The sequence below is a fragment of the Anolis carolinensis genome, chromosome 3 (assembly GCF_035594765.1).
Source record: "Anolis carolinensis isolate JA03-04 chromosome 3, rAnoCar3.1.pri, whole genome shotgun sequence".
NCBI lineage: Eukaryota > Metazoa > Chordata > Lepidosauria > Squamata > Dactyloidae > Anolis > Anolis carolinensis.
In genome coordinates, this window is record NC_085843.1 from 81,954,447 (window position 1) to 81,960,446 (window position 6,000).

General features: G+C 42.8%; 1 protein-coding gene across 3 annotated transcripts in view; it reads right to left on the reverse strand.

Annotated features, from left to right (window-relative positions):
- Window positions 1-3,110, reverse strand: part of LOC100566358 (cystathionine beta-synthase-like protein) — a 62,948-nt gene extending 59,838 nt beyond the window's left edge. The window contains exon 1 of one of the 3 annotated variants that reach the window (XM_008107459.3): window positions 2,958-3,110. The gene's annotated coding sequence lies outside the window, so the exon portion shown is untranslated. The remainder of the gene's footprint in view (window positions 1-2,957) is intronic. The other 2 variants (XM_003218948.4, XM_008107460.3) reach the window with 2 other exon arrangements.
- Window positions 3,111-6,000: the final 2,890 nt, after the last annotated feature.

The following is a 6,000-nucleotide window of genomic DNA, read 5'->3' on the forward strand; positions in this document are numbered from 1 at the left end:
TAAAAGTGAAAAACAGAGGGAGAAAGTTATTTTCAAATGAAATGCATATTCCAGAACAGTATATGTTACATTTTGGACCACCATTCGTAGTGTATATTTTGGTTAGTAGACTCTGGAAGTTATGGCCTAAATTAGTTTTCTGTATTGTGAATGTATATTTTATTTAAAAATGACTTATTTAAAGACCTTTTTGTGACCTTCTGTTAATAATGGTTATGTATCCTATTTCAGACTAATGGCATTTTAACTTGTGAGGACTGAACTGGAGGCTAACTTCGCATTTAAAATGCTGTCGCCTACATTTTACAGCAAGTTAATAATATTTGCGATTTGTACATTGTTTAAACGGCTCCTGTGCAGTTTTTAGTTTAACTTTTTAGTTTAAATAGTCCTAATGGGAGTCTGGTAGTTGATTCCTATGCAGTCCCATTTGCTTTAGTCTTACATTTATCTAGTTATCAACTCCCAAAATTCCTAACATCTTCAGGCTCCTTCCTTTCCCCCCTCAGCCCCTTAAATAGCTGAGGGGGAAAAAGAAAGAGCCTGAGGAGGGCCCAAGCTTGCCCATGCCTGATCTATAGTATACTGGAGCCCCCAGTATACTATAACCCTTGTGCTGGCAGTACTTATGACTTGAAGGATGGGTTGCTGACCTAAAGGTTGCTGGTTCGAATCTAACCCAGGGAGAGTGCGGGTGAGCTCCCTCTATCAGCTCCAGCTCCACATGGGGACATGGGAGAAACCTCCCACAAGGATGGTAAAAACATCAAAACATCTTAGCGTTCCCTAGGCAACGTCCTTGTAGACAGCCATCTCTCTCACACCAGAAGCGACTTGCAATTTCTCAAGTCGTGCCTGACACATACAAAAAATCTATAGTATAGAATTAATGCAGTTTGACATTGCCTTAGCTGCCATGGCTTGATGCTATGTAGTCATGAAAGTTGTGATTTGGTGAGGCGCCAGCACTTTTTGGCAGAGAAGGCTAAAAACTTTGTAAAACTACAAATCCCAGGATTCTATAGCATTGAGCCATGGCTGTTAAAGTGGTGTCAATCAGCATTATTTTTCCAGTGCAGATGAATCTATCTTCTCTAGCCCAGACTCATGACAATGGAAACTCCTAAGTAGAACAAAAGAGCAAAGAGACTTAAAACACATGCTCTGGAATTGTTATTATTATGGAAAAGGGGCTTTCTATTGGGTTGCTGTGAGTTTTTTGGGCTGTACGGCCATGTTCCAGAAGCATTTCCTTCTGATGTATTGCCCACATCTATGGCAGGCATCCTCAGAAGTTGTGAGGTATATTAGAAACTAGGCAAGTGAGGTTTATTGTATATATCTGTGGAAGGTTGACAGTGGGAGAAATAACTCTTGTCTGTTGGAGGCAAGTGTGAACGTAGCAATTAATCACTTTGATTAGCCTTGCAGCTTCAAAGTCTGGTTGATTCCTGCCTAGGGGAAACCTTTGGCGGGAGGTGATTAGCTGGCCCTGATTGTTTCATGTCTGGAATTCCCCTGTTTCCAGGGTGTTGTTCTTTATTTACTGTCCTGATTTTAAAGTTTTTTTTAATATTGGTAGCCAGATTTTATTCATTTTCATGGTTTCCTTCTTTTTGTTAAAATGGCATTGAAATCCACAAGCATGTGGACAATTCCAGCGGAAAAGAGGAAACCATGAAAATGAATAAAATCTGGCTACCAGTATTAAAAAACTCTAAAATCAGGACAGTAAATAAAGAACAACATTCAGAAGACAGGAGAATTCCAGACATGAAATAATCAGGGCCAGCTAACACCTCCAAACAAAGGACTCCCCCAGGCAGGAAACAGCCAAGCTTTGAAGCTGCAAGCCTTTTCAATGCTAATCAAGGTGATTAATTGCAACATTCACACTTGCCTTCAACAGGCAAGAGTTCTTTCTCCCACCCTGGACCTTTCACAGATATATAAACCTCACTTGACTAGTTTCCAACAAACCTCACAGCCTCTGCCATAGATGTAGATGAAACGTCAGGAGAGAATGCTTCTGGAACATGGCCATACAGCCTGGAAAACTCACAGATACCCAGTGATTCCGGCCATGAAACTTTGTAAAACTAAAAACTTTGTAAAACTAGAAATCCCAGAATTCTATAGCATTGGGCCATGGTTGTTAAAGAGGTGTCAACCTGCATTATTTTTCTCCAGTGCAGACGGATCCATCTTCTCTAGCCCAAGCAGATGACCATAGAAACTCACAAGTAGAACAAAAGAGCAAAAGACATGCTCTGGAATTATTATTATTATTATTATTATTATTGATAAAGAAGGAACTTTCTGTTGTTTCAACTACTCTGAATAAGAAAACCAGGCACAAAGGAAAATGTTGATGGGAAACTTCAGCCTTTCCTCCATTCCTTCAGAACAGGATTTTCTCCTGTTTAGATGAGATGGCAAGTCAACGAAGGCTTGAAAATAAGGAAGATGGTACATGGGGGAAAAAAAAGGGAATCATGACTTCATGAGGAAGCATCTTTTCTACCACACATTAAGAGGAAAATGCCTGTTTGCATTTCACCTGCAGCCCAGCATGATGCAATCCGTAGCTGAGCCAGAAGAGACAAATACATGGCAGTTAAAATAGTGTCTAACTGGATTAATTCTACAGTATAGACCAGGCATGGGGAAACTTGGGCCTTCCCTCCAGGGGTTTTGGACTCCAACTCCCACCATTCCTCACAGCCTCAGGCCCTTTCCTTTTCCCCTCAGCCGCTTAAGCGGCTGAGGAGGAAAAGGAAAGGGCCTGAGGCTGTGAGGAATGGTGGGAGTTGGAGTCCAAAACCCCAAGTTTCCCCATGCCTGGTACAGATACATTCCTCCAGGGCCTTGTGTAGAAAGAGAGCCGGTTCTTCTCGCATCCCATCCCCACCCTGGCCTTTCTAAATGACCAAAGAAATGGCTCTTCCATTACTTACTTTGCAAAGTTGTTTGGGCGGGAAAAAAGGTAAATAGACAGATGGATGGATGACGCCTCTGAAACCAACTGCCTTCTCCCGGCTGGGTGCTCAGCGCATGTGAATAGATTCTCTCCTCTGCTGTATCTTTTGGGAGGAGAGCCGGCGCCGATTGGCTGAGGCGAGGGCGTGGGGCGGACAGAGGAGCCAATCAGAGGGCGGTGTGTGTCAGTCCTGCCGCTGCCTCCACAAAGGGCCCCCCGCGTTCTCCTGTTGTGTGTTGTGGAGCAGGAAGCTCCCTAGAGTTGCTGCTCTTTGGTCTGCACATTCAGCTGCGTTTTGAAGAGTGGCAACAGATACATTGCCCTTGGGAGGCTACAGAGAAACCCAGGGGTTCATCTACACCAGGCATGGGCAAACCTCGGCCTTCCAGGTGTTTAGGACTTCAACTCCCATTATTACTAACAGCCAATTTATTTATTTCTGCATTTATATCCCGCCTTTCTCACCCTGAAGGGTGGGCTGAAGTTTGCCCATGCCTGATCTAGACTATAGAATTAAGTTTAACATCATGTACACACCCATTCTAAAGCCTTTGACTGTGTGGATCATAATAAATTGTGGCAAGTTGTGGGTGATATGGAGATACCAAGTCACCTTGTCTGTCTCCTGAGGAATCTGTATAACGACCAAGTAGCAACAGTCAGAACAGACCACGGAACAACAGACTGGTTCAAGATTGGGAAAGGAGTACGGCAGGGCTGTATACTATCACCCTACCTATTCAACTTGTATACAGAACACATCGTGCGACATGCGGGGCTGGATGAATCCAAGGCTGGAGTTAAAGTTTCTGGAACAAACATTAACAACCTTAGATATGCAGATGACACCACTCTGACGGCTGAAAGCGAGGAGAAGCTGAGGAGATTTTTAACCAAGGTGAAAGAAGAAAGTGCAAAAGCTGGGTTGCAGTTAAACATCAAGAAAGCCAAGATTATGGCAATCAGACTGATGGATAACTGGCAAATAAAGGGAGAAAACGTAGAGGCAATGAAAGCCTTTGTATTTTTAGGCACAAAGATGACTGTAGACGCAGACCGCAGCCAGGAAATCAGAAGATGTTTACTTCTTGGGAGGAGAGCCATGACCAATCTTGATAAAACAGTGAAGGGTAGAGACATCACACTGGCAACGAAGGTCCGCATAGTTAAAGCAATGGCATTCCCTGTAGTAACCTATGGATGTGAGAGATGGACCATAAGGAAGGCTGAGCGAAGGAAGATAGATGCTTTTGAACTGTGGTGTTGGAGGAAAATTCTGAGTGGCTTGGATTGCAAGAAGATCCAACCAGTCTATACTCCAGGAAAAAATGCCCGACTGCTCACTGGAAGGAAGGATATTAGAGGCAAAGATGAAGTACTTTGGACACATCATGAGAAAACAAGAAAGCTTGGAGAAGAGAATGATGCAGGGGAAAATGGAAGGAAAGAGGAAGAAGGGCCAACCAAGGGCAGGATGGATGGATGGAATCCTTAAAGGGACTGGCTTGACCTTGAAGGAGCTGGTCACGGCCAACAGGGAACTTTGGCGTGGGCTGGTCCATGAGATCACGAAGAGTCGGAAGCGACTCAATGAATAAATGCCACCACACCCATGGCTCAATGCTATGGAATCAATGGAGCTGTAGTTTGACAAGGTCTTTAGCTTTCTCTGCAAAAAGGGGCTAGTGCTTCACCAAAATAAAACTTATAGAATTCTATAGCATTGAGCTATGGCAGTAAAAGTGGTGTCAAACTACATTAATTCTAGTGTATATGCACCATATTAATGATTAAAGCCATATACCCTGTTTGTTCTAAATAAAATATAATACAAAGCATGGTGTTGTCGTTTATTTTAATGAGTCAGTTTAACTTGTCTCTTTTACAGACATGAAATTTCGAAGGGAAAAATGGGCTAACTAAACAATAGAAAGGAACAGGGATAGGGATAGTGATGCATCCACATTATTGAACTACAATCTCCAGAATTCCTAGACATTGGTTGAGGCTGTTGAGAGCTGCATCTTAACAATACCAGGGCTGTCAAGTCCCACTCCTGAAACAAGGAGCTAAATCCAGATGTAATCCATGGTGGGTTAGTGCTAAGAATTATTATATCTGGAGCCAATTCCTTGCTTCAGGAGTGAGAGTTGTGCAGCCCTTTGGGTATTGTTAAGCTGCAACTCTCAACAGGAATGCTGCAAATTGCAGTGGAAAGTCAGCATGTTTAAGAACAATTGGAAGAGATTTATTAGCAGTAGGAAGTTACATTTCAAAAATATTGCAATGAATGGCCATGACACTTTTGTGAGTGTATAAGTAACACTTTAATGGATTGCTGTGAGTTTTCCGGGCTGTATGGCCATGTTCCAGAAACATTCCTTCCTGACATTTCGCCTGCATCTATGGCAGCCATCCTCCGAGGTTGTGAAGTATGTTGGAAACCAGTTAAGTGAGGTTTATTTATCTGTGGAATGTTCAGGGTGAGAGAAAGAACTTTGTCTGTTTGAGGCAGGTGTTAATGTTTCAACTGGCCACCTTGATTAGCATTGAATAGCCTTTCAATTTCAAGGTGTGGCTACTTACTGCCTGGGGGAATCCTTTGATGGGAGGTGTTAGCTGGCCCAGATTGATTCATGTCTGGAATTCCCATTTTCTGAGTAGTGTTCTTTATTTACTATCCTGATTTTAGAGCTTTTTAATACTGTTAGCCAGATTTTGTTCTGGCTACCAGAACAATACTGGTAACCAGCATGGTTGATATAGTAGTCTGAATGGTGGACCATGACTCTGGAGATCAAAGTTTGAATTACCACTCACCCGTATAAATCCGCTGGGAAGGCAAAGGCAACCCCCCTTTGAACAAATCTTGCCATGAAAACCCCTTGAAAAAATTGCCGTAAGATCATCATACGTTTAAAATAACTGGATGTATGCAACAACAAAATCCATCCACTTACCTGAAGAGAGCCAGTATGGTGTAGTTGTTAGAGTTAGGTTAGAATTTGGGAGCGCCAGGT